The sequence below is a fragment of the Jaculus jaculus genome, chromosome 9, assembly GCF_020740685.1.
Source record: "Jaculus jaculus isolate mJacJac1 chromosome 9, mJacJac1.mat.Y.cur, whole genome shotgun sequence".
Classification (NCBI taxonomy): Eukaryota; Metazoa; Chordata; class Mammalia; order Rodentia; family Dipodidae; genus Jaculus; species Jaculus jaculus.
Window position 1 is genome coordinate 88,977,969 of NC_059110.1, and position 19,301 is coordinate 88,997,269.

General features: G+C 46.2%; 1 non-coding gene across 1 annotated transcript; it reads right to left on the bottom strand.

Annotated features, from left to right (window-relative positions):
- Positions 1–17,307: 17,307 nt before the first annotated feature.
- Positions 17,308–17,414, bottom strand: LOC123463691. Its single transcript, XR_006639082.1, has one exon. It is a non-coding gene; the product is annotated as a U6 spliceosomal RNA (small nuclear RNA).
- Positions 17,415–19,301: the final 1,887 nt, after the last annotated feature.

Consider the following 19,301-nt stretch of genomic DNA (forward strand, 5'->3'; position numbering starts at 1 on the left):
TATACTCGCAAAGGAGTTTACTGGGATGAAAGTAACACACAAGCAAGTCCAAACTATCACAACTAATATTATAGCTAATATAATATATAACCAAATTATATTCATCACTACTAACACAAGAATATTTCTAACGAGTCTAACATGTATACAACCTGATATCGCGAGACTTGGGACGCAGTATCGCGAGACTCGGTCTCAACGCGAGACTCGGTCTGCGAGATTTCTGACGTTTTACAACCTGGTGGCGCGGGTCCGTGCTCCGACTTTTCTCTCGGTTCGCGGTGTTTCAAGGCGAGTCTCGGTGTGTCGGGCAGATGAATTCGGATCGGTGATGCGTCTCGCGGAGGTCTCAGTCCGGACTGCTGAGCAGCCGTTCACTCAGTCATAGTGTCGGGAGGACTGGGACAACGGCTGCTGAGCAGCTGGGGTTTTTGTATTTTCCACTACTTATCTAGGGTTCCACACACACCTTCTGCTAATCTCTTACTATGTCATTGTACTCTTAGTTTTTTGCTTACAAAGTTTGACTTTGCATTTTTACTCTCACACACAAAGAAAAACAAACTTATTTATCTAAACTGTCCCTGGACCATATGTTGGTCCTTACATGCTCATAACAGATTATATTCTAATAAAGTGTTTCTTCTCAAAATAAAAAAATATATATTTTAATTTATGTATTTATTTACCAGAGAGAGAATGGGCACACCAGGGCCTCTAGCCACTGCAAACGAACTCCAGAAGCATGTGCCACCATGTGCTTCTGGCCTCTGTGGGTTCTAGGGAATCAAACCTGGGTCCTTTGGCTTCACAGACAAGCGCTTTAAGTGCTAAGCCATCTCTCCAGCCCTCAGCTTCTTTCTTAACCCTCCCCCACGTCACAGTTCCTATTCCAGTGGACGTATTGCTGTAAATACTGGAAATTCTCTGACTTCACCATGCTGGCTCCGGCCCCTGATATGCAGTTTCTTCCCCCCATGTTTCCTTCCTCCCCTCTTCTGTCTGGCCAGTTCCTTCAGCCGTCTCCTAAGACCACTTCTCCAGGACACGGCCCTAGCCGCAGAAGACGGCCCTGGGTAGCCTTCCCGTCGGCTCCCTAGCTCCACAGCCCTGCTGACCGTGCTGCCTGAGAAGTGTGTCTGTCCGCCTTCCCCGGGAGCCGGCGAACTCCCCGGGAGCAAGGACAGGCTCCTATTCACTGCTGAGCTCCCGCACAGAGCAGACACTCGGCAAATAGCTGTCAACCTCTCGTGGCTTAAATAAATAACCATGGCGCAGGGCTGGCTTCCCGCAGTCAGCATTCGCTGTCTGCCTCCGAACCCACAGCCTCACAGCCCGGCGGCACCTGTGAAGGTTGGAGAGACGCTTACAACCGCCCTCTAGCTGTGCTGATTGTTTTTTATTTTTTATTTACTTATTTATTTGAGAAAGAGGGAAAAAAAGGCAAAGAGAGAATGGGTATGCCACAGCTTCCAGCCACTGCAAACAAACTCCAGATGCATGTGTCACCTTATGCAAGTGGCTTATGTGGGTTCTGGGGAATCGAACCTGGGTCCTTTGTCTTTGCAGGCAAGTGCCTTAGCCACTAAGCCATTTCTCCAGCCCAAGCTAATTTTGTTTTCGTTTTTGTTTTACGAGGTAGGGTTTCACTCTAGCCCAGGTTGACCTGGAATTCAGTACGTAGTCTCAGAGTGGCCTGGAACTCACAGCCATCCTCCTACCTCTCAAGAGCTGGGATTAAAGGCATGCACCACCACGCCTGGCTCCTAAGCTAATTTTTTTTTTTTTAAGGTGGCCTGAGCTGCCTCCACCTCCACCCCTGTCAGGTATATTTTCCAAACTGGCTGCACTCTGGAATCAAATAGAGAGCTTCAAAGAATACTAATGCCTGGTCTCACTGCTAAAGGTTATTATGTAGCGGTCTGGGGCATAGCTCTGCTCCCTGAGGGTACTGGTGACTCTCAGGTGGGGCCAGGAAACACTGCTGTAAGAACGATGTTCCCTTGAAGCATGGCTCCTATCCACCCTTCAAACCCAAGACAAATGTCGCCTCCTTGAAGAAGGCTTTTGCACGCGCGCGCACGCACACACACACGCATGCACGCACCCCTCAGAACTACTTCCTTACTTCTCAGTTCCCCTTCAGTGTTCTAAAGTGGCATTTGTCCCACATCATCTCTAATGGCCAGCGCAGCATCCAACACATTGAAGATGCTCCACAGACTCTCCATGAGCAAATGTGTGAATGAGCCGTCTCCTGATTCAGACGTTCTGGCTGAGATCCCAGGTCCCAGGCAGGAGCTGGACGTTGGCATGCAGTGGGCAACAGTCCCAGGAAGAAGAGAGGGAGGCCGAGTTCGTTGCAAGCCAACCGGAGGGCAGTGCATACCCAAGGTCGTTGCTGCAGCCCCAGAAGTTACGATGGCTAAGCCACAGGCAGACAAGACCGTTAGACAGAGTTTGCTCCTCGGCACTCTCCCCATCCGGCTGATGGATGCGTGGAGAAGGCGCTGAATAAATCATGAAATGATGGCCCAGCAAGGGCCAAGGACAAGAAGGGCTCTGACAGCCACGTGTAAAAACAAGAGCCCAGGTTCATTGGATCTGGCAGGCATGCTAAATCTTCCCTCTCAGCACTGGGATCGTGAAAGAGGCTTGCCGCCGCCCCAGCCCTAGAAGGGTACGACCCCATCAGCTGTGGACGCTTCCACACTCCCGGCCAGCGGCCCACACCATGGTCCGTGTCCTCACGCCACCGCTCCCCGCCCGCCCGCCTATCAGGAGCAAGTAGGAAGAGTTTTTCAAAAAGAGCCAAGCCCAGCTTCTCCATCCCCCCTTCCCCCACCATGAAGGTTCTAGCTTAATTGATACAAGAAGGGCTCAGTATTAGGATTCAGAATCTTCCCCAGGCTTCCCTGATATATCTCTGTGAGGTTTGAAGGGAACAGAAACTCCCACTTGGGCTAAAATAGTCGTGAGTGTCTGGGAAGGGACACAACCAGGGTGCCTGAAGTGTTTCTCAATAGGCTTGGGCAGGAGATGTCATACATGACCATATGCGCTGGACATTCACTGCGCTGCTATTCTCCCACCAGGGGCTGGAGACTGGGCTTCCTTTCCAGAACAGGGCCAGATCCCCTCCTCACTCTATGCCCCAGGCAAGTGGTGGGTACCTGTGGACCTCAGGATAGCTGGCTGGGCCCTAAAACATGATCTGTGAGCTCAGTGGCTGGGCACACATGCCTTCTTAATTTGTCTCTCTCTCATTTTATAACAGGGGTGGGAGGGGGAAAAGAATTGGCACACCACGACCTCCAGGCACTGTAATGGAACTCCAGACACGTGTGCCACCTTATGCACATGTGCAACCTTGCACACTTGTGTCACCTTGTGCATCTGGCTTACATGGGACCTGGAGAGTTGAATATGGGTTCTTACTTCACATGCAAGTGCCTTAACCGCTAAGCCATCTCTCCAGCCCATACATGTCCTCTTTATAGCAATAGAAAATATAACACAACCCACTTACAGCATTGTAAATTTTCTGATAGCCACGTTTTTGAAAGTAAGAATGGGAGCTGGAGAGATGGCTTAGCGGTTAAGGCACTTGCCTGCAAAGTCAAAGGACCCAAGTTCAATTTCCCAGGGCCCACATAAGCCAGATGCACAAAGTAGCACATGTGTCTGGAGTTTGCACCAGCTGAAGGCCCTGACATGCCCATTCTCTCTCTCCCTCCCTCCCTACTCTTTCTTTCAAATAAACAAATAAAAATAAAATATTTTTAAAGAGTAAGAATGGGGCTAGTGTAATGGCTAAATCAATAAAATGCCACATAAGTGTGAGGACCTGAGTTCAGATCCCGAGGCCCCATGTAAATTCCAGGCATGGTAATGTGTGCCCATAATTTCAGTGCTTATAAGAAAGAGGTAGGTGGATCCTCGGGGAAAACTAGCTAGCTAGATTAGGTGAGTTGGTGTGCTCTGGATTCAATGAGAGATTCGGTGTCAATAAACAGAGTGATGGAGAAGACACCAGTGTTGACCTCTAACCTCCACACATATGTACACACATGTGTGCCCATACATCTGAAAATGCAGGCACACCTGCACACACACTACACACAGAAAAAACATTTTTAATTAAAGAGCGGGAGGTGGGACTGGAGAGATGGCTCAGCAGTTAAGGCACACAGCGTGACTGCCTGAATCAGATTCCCCAGTACCCACGTACAGCCAGATGCACACGGTGGTTCATGCGTCCGGAACCACAAGGAAACCAAGCTCCTTCCACCACACACACACACACACACACACACACACACAGTGGGCCTTTTTTATATAGTAGCTTTGGTAAATGAATGCATTCTCCTGTTTTGCAAAAGGCAATTCTCCACAAAATGCTGTGCAAATGTGGAGACTGGATGGGCCTGGAGGACTGTGGGAGAGCCCAGCAGGGTCCTCCTCACCCATCCCCACCCTGAAGGGCGTCTTGGTCAGGGGAGCTTCCGCAGCAGTGAGAACAGAAAGGGGCAGATGCTGTGGTAGCCATAAAAGCTGCTTCCCTCTGGCCACTATATTTTCAAAGTTCCGAGCCAGATTCTCTTTCGCAAGAGCTGGATTCACCTATGATAGGAAGATAGTCTTTTTTTTTTTTTAAAGGAAAAAATCCACTCATGGGGCTCTTTGTGGTGAAGATGTAAAGTAAATGCTCCCGTCACTATGGAGACAGAGCAGACAGCATGGCTCCTGGAACCTAATGAGGTCAGGAGATGCTGGAAACGAGCACCCATGAAGCAGAAATTTCTTTTTTTTTTTTTTTTTTTTGTACCAGGTCTGGATATGGGCTGACCCGTGCAGAAAACCATTTCTTAATGCGCACAGCGATCATCTTTTATGTAGGCAACACTCAAGGAGAGGGGAAACTGAGGCAGGCCGGAGCTTCGCCTAGAGCTGGAACACAGAGTAGGAAGGGCCTGGCCAGACTTCAGTGCCGTGACCCCTAGAACACACGGCTAATGGTTAATGTCCCCGCAGGAGGCCGTGCAAGACCGAGGCTACACCATGAGGCTTTGGGGATACACTGTGCTCTCGATGCAGAAACACACCGCGGAGGGGGAACAGTTAGTTGTTCATCTACCAGGAGGAGGCGTCCGGACTGTCCCTCCCGAGAAGGGCGCCCCCCCCCCCCCGGGAGTATGGAAGCTGGACCTGCAGAGACTCTCCCGAAAGGGAAAGCAGTGTCCCTGCTCTGTGGGTAGGAACGCACGACTGGGCAGGAACCAACTGGGTTCTATGACTTCTCTGCCCTTGTCCCATCCAGGTGGCTCAAATGGTAAAGTGGCAAGCAGGATTGGAAGAGTTGAACGTGAAAACTTCTCCAGAGGGCTAGAGAGATCGCTTACTGGTTAAGGCACTTGCCTCAAAGCCTAAGGGCTCAGGTTCAATTCCCCAGTGCCCATATTGAAGCCAGATGCACAAAGTGGTGCATGCCTCTGGAGTTCATTTGCAGTGGCTAGGGGCCCTGGTGTGCTCTTGCTTATCTATCTATCTATCTATCTATCTATCTATCTATCTATCTATCTATCTATCTATCTCTGCCTCTTTCTCCTCTCTCATCTATCTATGTATCTACCGATCAATCGATCTATCTATATCTGCCTCTTCTCTCTCTCTCTTTCATAACTAAAAATTAAATTAAAAAAAATTTCTGAAGAGTTGCCAAAATAGGGAGGCACAGAATACAGTTTAAGAGTGCAGCCTGAGCCAGGGGTGGTGGAGTACACCTTTAATCCCAGCACTCAGGAAGCAGAGGTGATCGCCATGAGTTTGAGGCCACCCTGAGACTACACAGTGAATTCCAGGTCAGCGTGAGCTAGAGTGAGACCCTACCTCGGAAAAAAAAAAAAAAAAAGATGGGCTGGAGAGATGGCTTAGCGGTTAAGCGCTTGCCTGTGAAGCCTAAGGACCCCGGTTCGAGGCTCGGTTCCCCAGGTCCCACGTTAGCCAGATGCACAAGGGGGCGCACGCGTCTGGAGTTCGTTTGCAGTGGCTGGAAGCCCTGGCGCGCCCATTCTCTCTGTCTCCCTCTATCTGTCTTTCTCCCTGTGTCTGTCACTCTCAAATAAATAAATAAATAAATGAACAAAAAATATTTAAAAAAAAAAAAAAGAGTGCAGCGTGGATGTGAGATAATGTGGTAGAGGTCTCTCTCCAGCTACCCACTGAGACTGGAACTGTTTTCTCACTGAGCTGGGTACCTTTGTGTCTCTAGCTGAACCTGGCACAGAAAAAGGGGTTCAGTCATTACCAGCCACATGAAGTGGGATGCCAAGAGTAATTCTTCAGAGGAAAATAAGAAGCATGAGGCCCTCACAGGTCACAGAGGAGGACTGGGCAACCATGACTCTTCTGTCTCTGGTACCTCTCCAGAGAAAAGAAGCAGCCAGCCTCCTGTCCTCAAACATGTCCTCTCCACAGAACTCGCCTCCCTGAGCAGTATTATTGAAAAGCCAGCAGAAAGCTATAACCAGAGAGGGAATGGAGTACAGCAAGCCTCTTGTCTAGGCAGGTACTCTGAAGATGAAGATGGAAATGCTGAGGAGCGAAACCCTGCATAGGCTTGACAGACGACCAGGATAAGCTAGCTAGACTACCACCCAGCCAGCCTTCCCAGCAGAGGCCTGAAGTCTTCTCTAAAATTAACTTCTCCCCCAGGCACCCCAATAAGGATGCTAATTGCATCTCAGAGTTCTCCTTGCCTGGATGCAGAAGTCATCAAGAGACCAAGAGAGAGTTAGGGCCTGACCAATCCTTCAGAAGGATTAAGAGCAAGGTGGCCCTGCCCACAGCATCCAAAGCGGAGGGATTTAAGCAACCATGGCTCTGTTCTCTGCAGCACTCCTGATGAAAAGTTCTGGCATGGTTCAAGTACTCAGTTGATTAAGCAAAAATAAAGAAAGAAAAAAAAAGAAATTAGGGCTGGAGAGATTGCTCATTGGTTAAGGCACTTGCCCTTAAAGCCTAACGACTGGAGTATGATTTCCCCAGTACCCACGTAAAGCTAGCTGTACAAAGTGACGCATGTGTCTGGAGTTCATTTGCAGCAGCTAGAGGCCCTGGTGCTCTCATTCTCTCCCTCCCTCCCTCTCTCTCTCTCTCTCTCTCTCTGTGTGTGTGTGTGTGTGTGTGTGTGTGTGTGTGTGTCTCTCTCTCTTTCCCAGGCATGGTGGTGCACGCCTTTAATCCCAACAGTTGGGAGGCAGAGGTAGGAGTATTTCTGTGAGTTTGAGGCCACCCTGAGACTCCACAGTGAATTCCAGATCAGCCTGGGCTAGAGCAAGACCCTACCTTGAAAACCAAAGGGGGAAAAAAAAAAAAGAGTAGGAGGATCACTGTGAGTTCCAGGTCAGCCTGGGCTAATGTGAGGTCATGCCTCAAACAAACAAATAAAACACAAGAACAACAACAAAAAATACAAGGACATCACAAGATGACCAGAGTTCATGGTGGTGGTGGTATATTTAATACCACTGAGCCTTACACTTAAAAATGAGTCAGGCATGGTGGTGTACACCTTTAATCCCAACACTGGGAAGGCAGAGGTAGGAGAATCACCGAGAATTCAAGGCCACCCTGAGACTAATTCCAGGTCATCCTGGGCTGGAGTAAGACCCTACCTCAAAAAAACAAACAAACAAAAAAAAACCACAGAAACAAAAAATAGTTAAAATGGGTTGGAGAGATGGCTTAGCAGTTAAGGCATTTGACTGTGAAGCCTAAGGACCCAGTACCCCTCAAATAAATTAATTAATTAAATATTTTTAAAAGAACAAAAAAGGGGGGATAAAGAGATGGCTTAGTGGTTAAGGTAATTGAAGCCTAAGGATCCAGGTTCAATTCTCCAGTACCCATGTGAGCCAGATACATAAAATAAAATTTTAAAAAGTTAAAATGTGGGCTGGGGAGATAGCTCAGCAGTTAAGAGCGCTTGACACTTGAGCATAAGAAGCTTCTCAAGCTGGACGTTGCCAAGTTCAGCACCCTAGAACCCATATAAAAAGCCGGCCATTGGCCCTGAGAAATGGATCGGTGGTTAAGACACTTGCTTGCAAAAGCCTAATGCTCCAGGCTTGATTCCCTAACACCCACATGAAGCCAGATGCCCAAAGTGGCACATGCATCTGGAGTTCATTTGCAGTGGCAAAAAAGCCCTGACATTCATTCTCTCTCTCTCTCTCCCCCTCCCTCCCTTCCTTTCTCTCTGCTTGAAAATAAACGCATGAAAATATTTTTTAAAAATACTAGGCATGGGGCTGGAGAGATGGCTTAGCGGTTAAGCGCTTGCCTGTGAAGCCTAAGGACCCCGGTTCGAGGCTCGGTTCCCCAGGTCCCACGTTAGCCAGATGTACAAGGGGGCGCACGCGCCTGGAGTTCATTTGCAGAGGCTGGAAGCCTGGGCCCATTCTCTCTCTCTCCCTCTATCTGTCTTTCTCTCTGTGTCTGTTGCTCTCAAATAAATAAATTTAAAAAAAAAAAAAAAAAAAAAAAAAATACTAGGCATGGCCATGCACATCTGTAATATCACTCCACAAGGGTGTGGAGACCGGAGAATCGCTGGGTCTCCTTGACAGGCAGCAGCTCGGGGTTGAGGGAGAGACCCCGTCTCAAAGAAATGCACAGGTGAGCTACAAGAGAACATGTGCATGAGGTATGCACTTATGTATACACACATGCATATACCACACCACCCATACATGCAAAAAAAAATAAATAAACAGCTCTGATCGGTAGTGGGATGGCGCCTGTGAATAGCCACTGCATTCTAGCCTGGGCGACATAGTGAGACTCCATCGCTTATGAAAAAGAGAGAGAAAGAGAGCAATTAGTTAAGATGGTATATACTCTGTGTATTTTATACAAAGTTTTATTAAGATTTACAGAAAATAAGACATTGGGGGGCTCAATGGTTGAGGCACTTGCCTGCAAAGCCTAAAGACCCAGGTTCCATTCCCCAGTACACAGGTAAAGCCAGATGCACATAATGGTGCATGCATCTGGTGTTCATTTGCAGCATCTAGAGGCCCATTCTCTCTCTCTCTCTCTCTCCGCTTGCAAAAAATAAATAAATATTTAATCCCAGCACTCGGGAGGCAGAGGTAGGAGGAATGCCATGAGTTCAAGGCCACCCTGAGACTACAGAGTGAATTCCAGGTCAGTCTGAGCTACAGTGAGACCCTACCTCAAAGAACCAAATAAAAAATATAAATAAATAAATAAATAAATTTTTAATTAGTCACTGAATAGCTGTGAATGTAACAAATGCCCCCCCCTCCACGGCTCTGAGTGACACTTGCATTGAGTAAATAAATAAAGGTGTCAGGAGGGCTGGACTCCAGGCCAGGCGGTAGTAATGGGTCACTGTTTAACATTTCTCAGCTTGCTGAGCCTCTTCACTGTACTTTGAACTTCCTGCTATCATAGCTCACACCACACAGGATGACTGCTGTTTACATCATGATATCTAATTGGTATAAATGTTTACATTCTCTTAATGACTCTTTACTACAGTCTGTGAGGAAGGGAGGGGCTGGGTGATGATATTGCTGAGAAGGGCCAGCTCATGATCCTGAGGGAGGAAGGGTATCAGAATTAGTCCACAGAAATGTGGAGATCCAGAAATGTCTATGGAATACGAAGAGACCTTTACATATTTGTATTTATCTATTTGCAAGCAGAGACAGGCAGATAGACAGACAAACACACAGAGAAAGAGAAAAAGAGAGAGAAAATGGGCACACCAAGGCCTCTAGCAGCTGCAAATGAGCTCCAGATGCATGCACCCCTTTGTGCATCTGGCTTTACAGGGGTACTGGAGAATTGAACTAGAGTTGTTAGGTTTTGAAGGCAGATACCTTAACCCCTGAGCCATCTCTCCAACCCCGAAGAGACCTTTCATGTCTATGTCTTTGTGGCCTGGAACAGCCATGGCTCAGAGAAAAGATTAAGCAAATGAGATCAGGACTCAGTGATGGCTGTCACAGCACAGAGACCTTCCCTGTGTTATATTGTAAAAGAAAGAAAGCAGTCATTTCATACGGGGTCACAGGGTCCAGGCGGCTCCAGTCTAGGGAGGATTTCCAGAGTTCATGGTGGGGTCCTGAGCCGGGGTCCTGGGACACACGAACGTGAACTATGGTAGAGTAAAAGGTTAACTTGAACCTGCTTGCTCAAGGAAACACGTGCTTCAGCCAGTATCTGTTGCTTCTCCCACTGAGGAGGATCAAAGTCTATATGGCTAGTCAACTGTTTGTTTGTCTATCCATTTTGACTACAATATTTTTATTTATTTATTTGAGAGAGATGGAGAGAGAAAGAGGCAGATGGAGAGTTGTTTATCCTCTGCCTGGAGGAAGCCCAGCCTGGACAAGGCTAGAAGTTCACTCTCTCATTTTAGCGTTGGGCAGTTGCAGCAGTGGTTACTCCAGCTGCTCTCTTGACCCTCCAGAGCTTTGGGAAAGGCACACTGTGTAGGGTTACCATAAAGGAAAGTGCGACAGGGCCCCGTTATACACCACGCCCAAGATTACACAGCCAGCGCACAACCCGTGGAGCGGGGATTCGGACTCCATCGAACCTCAGGGAGCAATCCTCAGTCACCACGCAAGGATGCCTGCTTTCCCATGGGGGAAAAGAAAGAGGTCTCTGCGGAGGCTGGAGAGATGGCTTGGTTGTTAAGGCGTTGCCTGAAAAGTCAAAGATCCCGGTTCCACTCTGCAGGACCCTCATAAGCCAGATGCACAAGGGGGCGCAAGCATCTGGAGTTCGTTTGCAGTGGCTGGAGGCCCTGGCATGCTCATTCTCTCTCTCTCTCTCTCTGTCTCTTTCTCTCTACCTATCTATCTGACTTTCTCTATCAAATAAAATAAATCCAAGTTATTTCATTCTTGAAAGTTTTTTTTTTAATGTGTGATGGAGAGCAAGAAATACAGAGAGAGAATGGATGCACCAGTGGCCACTAGCCACTACAATCCAACTCCAGATGCGTGTGCCACCTGGTGCGTGACCTTGTGTGCCTGAGTCACCTTCTGCACCTGGCTTACATGGGTTCTGAGGAGTCAAACCTGGCTCCTTAGGCTTCGCAATCAAGAGCCTTAACCACTAAGCCATCTCTCCAGCCCAAGAAATCCAAGCTACTTTATCAAGGACAAGACTGTGTGCATCACTTCTAGTGGGATGAGAGGAGGGCAGGCCAGCTCTACCCTAAAAAGGGCCTGTCCCCAAAATTTATAAGGCCTCCTTCCACGTGGGAAACTGACTGGCTAAGCCAGTGGTTCTTAGCCTTGGCTCTACGTTGTCTCTTGGGTCTAGGCTAAGTGCTCAAGCCTGAAGCTTGGGCATTAGTGTGTGGATAGACTGCCAGGGTGAGAACCTCCCTGCGAGACAGAAATGAAGCTCTTCGGCCAACCAGAAGGTGACAGGAAGGAAGTGTGTGAGTGGTGGCATTGGGGTCAAGGAAATCAATGGACGTTTGGCGGGGGATGGGGGCCAGTCACCAGGGCTGTGGTGAGTGTGTGTGATCCAGGAAAGTCGTGACAGGAGCTGCTCCCTGCCAGCAGCAGCTGCAAAAGTTGTGGGCAGACCTCAGACAGTAAGCAATCTGCGGTTAAGGTGAAGATGTCTCCTTCAGCCTGGACCTAGGATAACACGCAAAAGCAGGAGAGCCCTCTTCCCAGCCCCGGGAGGCAAGATGCATGGCCTTCTGCAGAGGGTAGTAAATACATGATTATTTTATTAGCGACTCTTAAAAGGCTCTGTCAGGCTGTGAGTCACCACAGATACAACCAGTTTCATATATTTATTTTATGTGTCTAGCACTTAATTCACACTATCTGACATGGCGAGATACTCAGCTATAACACATTTTTACTATGCTATGATTTTCCACATTAATCAGACTTCATTGATTACTCACAATCAGTATTTCTAGAGAGCAGTCCTGTGTTCCCAACAGCTCCCCTACCTATTTTTTCAATGTTTTATGCCCTTTATTATTGTAGGCTGTGGTTTCCATGTCCAATATTTTTTTCTTTTCTTTCTTTCTTATTTTTTGGGGGGAGGGGGGTTCTTCGAGGCTCACTCTAGCTCAGGCTGACCTGGAATTCACTATGTAGTCTCAGTGTGGCCTCGAACTCTTGGCAGTCCTCTTGCCTCTGCCTCCCGAGTGCTGGGATTAAAGGCGTGTGCCACCATGCCCGGCTCCTGTTGTTGTTATTTTTCAAGGTAGGGTCTCACTCTAGCTCAGGCTGACCTAGAATTCACTATGTACTCTCAGGGTGGCCTCAAACTCAGAGCAATCCTCACACCCCTGCCTCCTGAGTTCATGTCCAATATGTTCTTAGTTTTTCCTTCTACAGTTTTTCTGAGTTCGTTCATACTTTTTTTTTTTTTTTTTTTTTTGAGACAAGGTCTCACTCAGTATCCCAGACTGGCCTAAACTCACTGTGATCCTTGGGTTGGAGAGATGGCTCAGTGATTAAAAGTGCTTGCTTGCAAAGCCTGACAGCCTGGGTTCAGTTCCCCAGTACCCATGTAAAGCCAGATGCACAAAGTGATGCATGCATCTGAAATTCATTTGCAGGCTCTAGAGGCCCTGGAGTGCCCATTCTCCGTCTATCTCTCTCCTTGCAAACAAATAAATAAACAAAAAGATGAATCACTCTGGTCCTCCTGCCCAGCCTCACAACTGCTGTGACTCTATTGTACCATTTTCCTTATAGCTCACAGACTACTGCAGAAGCTACCCACTGACTGAGGCTCTTAGAGACCTGTACTCCTTGTAGCTGAATGTCAGGTTTTTCCTGGGGAGAGAGCAGAGCAAAACTCTTCCATGATCTCTATATTGCCTCTCATCTCCTTCCATCTTTGTGACTGTAGGGTTGGTTTCTATGTTGCAATCTCTTTCATTTCCAATCTTTCCAACCTTTATAAATCAAAAGCATGGCTTAGGGACTGGAGAGATGGCTTAGAGGTTAAGGTGCTTGCCTGTGAAGCCTAAGGACTCATGTTTGACTCCAGGTCCCATGTAAGCCAGACGCACAAAGTGACGTAAGCACACAAGGTCACACATGTGCACAGGGGGCACATGCACCTGGAGTTCAATTGCAGTGGCTGGAGGCCCTGGAGCGCCCATTCTCTCTCACACAGTTTCTCTCTTTCTCTGTCTCTCTCTCTCTCTCTCTCTCTCTCTCTCTCTCTCTCTCTCTCTCACACACACACACACACACACACACAAACTTCTTGCTCTCTCACATTAAAAAAACATGCAGGGCTAAAGAGATGGCTCAGCTGTGAAGCCTAAGGATCCATGTTCAACTCTCCAGATCCTATGTAAGCCAGATGCACAAAGGTGAAGCCAGCACAAGGTTGCACATGCCCACTAGATGGTGCAAGCACCTGGAGTTCGATTGCAGTGGCTGAGGCCCTAGCACACTAATTCTCTCTCTCTCCCTCTGTCTCTTTATCTCTTTCTCTCTAAAATAATTTTTTTAGAAAATGCATGGCATAAAGTTACTAAATGCTATTGTTGGCCTAAAGTGATCACATGAATGCCTTGCCCTGAACTAACTGTAAGGAAAATACAACTAAACATTTCATAATTATTTGACAATCAGTGGTAAAACCATGGGCAACTTTTTTCTTTCTGCTTTTCTGGGCTTTTTTGTTTGTTTTGGTTTTGGCTTTTTGAGGTAGGATCTCACTCTAGGCCAGGTGACTTGGGATTCACTATACAGTCGCAGAATGACCTTGAACTTACAGTGATCCTCCTCCCTCTGCCTCCCAAGTGCTGAGGTTAAAGATATGCGCCTAGCTCATAAGGAATATATTTTTAAATATTTTATTTTTCATTTATCTATGAGAGAGAAAGAGAATGGGCACATAAAACAAACTGCAAACTCCAGACACCACCACATGTGTCTGGCCAACATAGGTTCATGGGGAATCAAACCTGGGTCCTTGGGCTTCACAGGCAAGTGCCTCAACCACTAAGCCATCTCTCCAGCCCCATAATGACTATTTTAAACTCAGTCTCCATAAGCATACTTCGTGGTCCAAAATCCTTCAGGTTTTCTTTTGTTTTTCCAAAAAGATAGATAACACTAAATGGAGCTGAGTGCAGGAAGACCTGAGTGTGAGCCCTGCCTGGAACCACTGCCTGGAGCCAGGACAGGCTCCTCCCTCTCTCGGCCTCAGCTCCCTCTTAGGGAAAGGAAGGCGCATGGCCTGACTTCCTCAGGGTATGTAAGCCTCCTGGGTCGACGCCAGCATGTAGAAACCAATCCATTTTGCATCTCCCCACCACCACCACCAACAAAGCTGCTGGAAGTTTCTAAAAACCAAATCCACATTCAAAGGAATGGATAGACATAGCTTAAAATTATTTTTAAATAATGACCTGGGAAAGTCCCAAAAATGAGTTCTAAGAAGCTCCTTGGCAGCAGTTCCATCGAAGCATATTCCAGAATTTGAAATGAATTTGATTTGGAATTTCAATTCCAAAAGAATTAAGAATAGGGACTCAAACAGACATAAAGATATACCAATTTCTGAGGCACTTTATTTGTAACAATCAAAAGGTAGAAACAACCCAAGTGACCATTGATGGATGAATGGAGACAATCAAATGTGGTACGTGCACACAATGGAATATCAGCTGGCCTTAGAAAGAAAGCAGATTTAAAGCAGGGCTTGGTGGCGCACACCCATAATCCCAGCACTGGGGAGGCAGAGGTAGGAGGATTGTCGAGTTCAAGGCCACCCTGAGACTACATAGTGAATTCCAGGTTAGCCTGGGCTAGAGTGAGACCCTACCCCCCCCCCACCAAAAAAAAAAAAAATTATGGCTGTTTACTGTTCTCACTATTTTAGGATGGAACCAAGTTGCCAAGAATTTTTTTGGTTCAGAATTTTACTGTTGCTGGCATTTCTTAAAGCATGTTACACACACATGTAGTGGTTTCTAAAGTAAGTGCCTATATTTATTACCTTCTCCTTGCTGGGACAAAATACCCAACAAGCATCAGTTTAAGGGAGAAAAGGTTTATGTCAGGTTACAGACCATTGTGATAAGGAAGGCCTGGTGGCAAAGATTGAGGCATCTGGTCACATGTAGCCCACAGTGAGGACACAGGGTGGTGAATGCCGGGCACAGCCAGCTCGCGTTTCCACGTAGTCCTGGACCCCTGTTCATGGAGTGCCGCAGTAAGTGTGTAACTCCCCCCCGACCCCCACTCACGTAAGCTAACGGAGATCATTAGCATGGCTTCTTCAGTGTGTGTAAGCCTCCTAACTCAGTGTCAACACATAGAAACCAACCATTTTGCCTCTACCCCTACACCCCCACCACCACCACCAACAAAGCTGCTGGAAGTTTCTGAAAACCAAGGCATGTTCAGAGGATACTGACCTAGATAACCCTTCACGGGTTATTCTAGGTCCTACTCAATTTCCTTTCTTTTTTTTTTTTTTTTAACTCCCTTTGCCCCATTTTTTTTAGGTTTCCATATGATTTATTTATATCCTCTTAGATTTTTTCTCAATTTTTATTAACATTTTCCATGATTATTAAAAATATCCCATGGTGGGCTGGAGAGATGGCTTAGCGGTTAAGCGCTTGCCTGTGAAGCCTAAGGACCCCGATTCGAGGCTCGGTTCCCCAGGTCCCACGTTAGCCAGATGCACAAGGGGGTGCACGCGTCTGGAGTTCGTTTGCAGAGGCTGGAAGCCCTAGCGCACCAATTCTCTCTCTCTCCCTCTATCTGTCTTTCTGTGTCTGTTGCTCTCAAATAAATAAATAATTAATTAAAAAATATATTTAAAAAAATATATCCCATGGTAATACCCTCCCTCCCCCTTTCCCCTTTGAAATTCCATTCTCCATCATATTACCTCCCCATCTCAATCATTGTACTTACATATATACAATACCAACCTATTAAGTACCCTGCTCCCTTCCTTTCTCTTCCCTTTATATCTCCTTTTTAACTTACTGGCCTCTGCTACTGAGTTTTTTTCCTTCTCACGTAGAAGCCCAATCATCTGTAGCTAGAATCCACATACATATAAGGGAGAACATGTGGCGCTTGGCTTTCTGGGCCTGGGTTACCTCACTTAGTATAATACTTTCCAGGTCCATCCATTTTTCTGCAAATTTCATAACTTCATTTTTCTTTACCGCTGAGTAGAACTCCATTGTATAAATGCGCCACATCTTCATTATCCACTCATCAGTTGAGGGACATCTAGGCTGGTTCCATTTCCCAGCTATTATAAATTGAGCAGCAATAAACATGGTTGAGCACATACTTCTAAGGAAATGAGATGAGTCCTTTGGATATATGCCTAGGAGTGCTATAGCTGGGTCATATGGTAGATCAATCTCTAGCTGTTTTAGGAACCTCCACACTGATTTCCACAATGGCTGGACCAGATTGCATTCCCACCAGCAGTGTAGAAGGGTTCCTCTTTTTCCACATCCCCACCAACATTGATGATCATTTGTTTTCATGATGGTGGCCAATCTGACAGGAGTGAGATGGAATCTTAATGTAGTTTTAATCTGCATTTCCCTGATGGCTAGTGACGTAGAACATTTTTTTAGATGCTTATATGCCATTCGTATTTCTTCCTTTGAGAATACTCTATTTAGCTCCATAGCCCATTTTTTGATTGGTTGTTTGATTCCTTATTATTTAACTTTTTGAGTTCTTTGTATATCATAGATATTAATCCTCTGTCAGATGTATAGCTGGCGAAGATTTTTTCCCATTCTATAGGTTGCCTCTTCGCTTTATTCACAGTGTCCTTTGCAGTGCAAAATCTTTGTAATTTCATGAGGTCCCAGTGATTAATCTGTGGTTTTATTGCCAGAAAAATTGGGGTTGTATTCAGAAAGTCTTTGCCAAGACCAATATGTTGAAGGGTTTCCCCTACTTTTTCCTCTACCAGTTTTAGAGTTTCTGGTCTGAGTTAAGGTCTTTAATCCATTTGGACTTAATTCTTGTGCATGGCGAGAGAGAAGAATCTATTTTCATCCTTCTGCAGATATATATCCAGTTTTCCCAACACCAATGCTGAAGAGGCTGTCTCTTCTCCAATGAGTATTTTTGGCATTTTTATCGAATATCAGGTGGCTATAGCTTCTTGGGCTTACATCTGGGTCCTCTATTCTGTTCCACTGATCTACATGTCTGTTTTTGTGCCAGTACCATGCTGTTTTTGTTACTATGGCTCTGTAGTATAGGTTAAAATAAAAATATGGAACGCTTCACGAATTTGCGTGTCATCCTTGCGCAGGGGTCATGCTAATCTTCTCTGTATCGTTCCAATTTTAGTATATGTGCTGCCGAAGTGAGCACCCTTTCAGTTTATTAAAGATCAAGGACATTCTTTTCTTTTTTCAATGTTTTTTGTTTGTTTTTTGAGGTAGGGTCTTGCTCTGTCCCAGGCTGACCTGGAATTCACTATGTAGTCTCAGGCTGGCCTTGAACTCATGGCAATCTTTCTACCACTGGCTCCTGAGTGCTGGGATTTAAGGTGTGCATGCGCCACCACAACTGGCTTTTTTTTTTTTTTTTCATTTGAGTCAGAGGAAAAGGAAAGAATGGGCACACAAGGGCCTCTAGCAACTACAAACAAACTCCAGATGCATGTGTCAACTTGTGCATCTGACTTATGTGGGACCTGGAGAATCAAACCTGGGCCCTTAGGTTTTGCAGGCATGTGCCTTAACTGCTAAGCCATCTCTCCAGACCAAGGGCATTATTTTTGTTTGTTTGTTTTTTTGAGGCAGGGTCTCACTCTGTAGCTCTAGGCTGGCCTTGAACTCATGGTGATTCTCCTAGTTCTGCCCCCCAAGTGCTGGGCTTAAAGGCATGTGCCACCACAGCTGGCCCAAGGCCATTCTTAACACTGTTTTGATGAAAGTTTAAAAAAAATGGATATTTTTATGTATTATTTGTTTAAGTTTAAATTGGTACTTTAGGCTGGAGTGTAGCTCAGTAGTAGATCATTTATCTAACATAGGTTCATTCCCTATCACCATGAAACAAAAAATCAATTCAACTTTTTTTTTTATTATTATTTTTTTTTTAATTTATTTGAGAGAGACAGACACAGAGAGAAAGACAGATAGAGGAAGAGAGAGAGAATGGGCGCGCCAGGGCTTCCAGCCTCTGCAAACGAACTCCAGACGCGTGCGCCCCCTTGTGCATCTGGCTAACGTGGGACCTGGGGAACCGAGCCTCGAACTGGGGTCCTTAGGCTTCACAGGCAAGCGCTTAACCGCTAAGCCATCTCTCCAGCCCTCAATTCAACTTTTATGGACAAACTGACAATATGTAAAGTAGGTATTATAAAATGCATTGGCTAAAGGTTGCGTGTGGTGACACACTTCTATAATCCTAGCACTTGGGAGACTGAGGCTGGAGGATCACAAATTCAAGGCCAGCCTGGCTACATCACAAGATCATGTCTCCAAAAAAACAAACAACAAAAAACGATGCGTCCACTGGCATACCAAAATGTCACTGCTAGGGGCTGGAGAGATTGCTCAGTGGTTAGGGCACATGCCTGCAATGCTTAACGACCTAGGTTCAGTTTTCCAATGCCCACATAAAGCTAGGTGCACGAAATGGCACATGCAGCTGGAGCTCTGGCACTTTCTTTCTTTCTTTCTTTCTTTCTTTCTTTCTTTCTTTCTTTCTTTCTTTCTCTCTTGCTCTCTCCTTGCAAATAAATAATTTTTAAATGGTACTGCTAAAAGTTTATCCTATAAATAAATAAATAAATAAATAAATAAATAAATAAATAAATAAGCTTGTTGCTTGGGACACCTTTAATCCCAGCACTCAGAAGACAGAGGTAGAAGAATCACTCACTACGAGTTCAAGGCCAACCTAAGACTGCATAGTGAATTCCAAGTCAGCCTGGGCTAGAGTGAGATCCTACCTCGAAAAAGTAAACAAACAAAATGAGAAAGCAAGGAATGAGCCTCTTCCGTAGGAGTCTGGGGAAAGCGTTATAGTACATCCATGTAATATACTATTAGCTGTTAGAGAAAGACTGTACTGGGGGCTGGGGGGAGAGCTCATTGGCCAAGAATCTGCATCACAAGCTTGGGGATCTGAGTTTGATCCCCAACACCCACATAAAATGCTGGGCATGGAGGTACACACCTATGATCCTAGCCCTGGGGAGGTGGAGTTAGGAGAATACCTGGAGTTTACTGGCCAGCCAGACTAGCC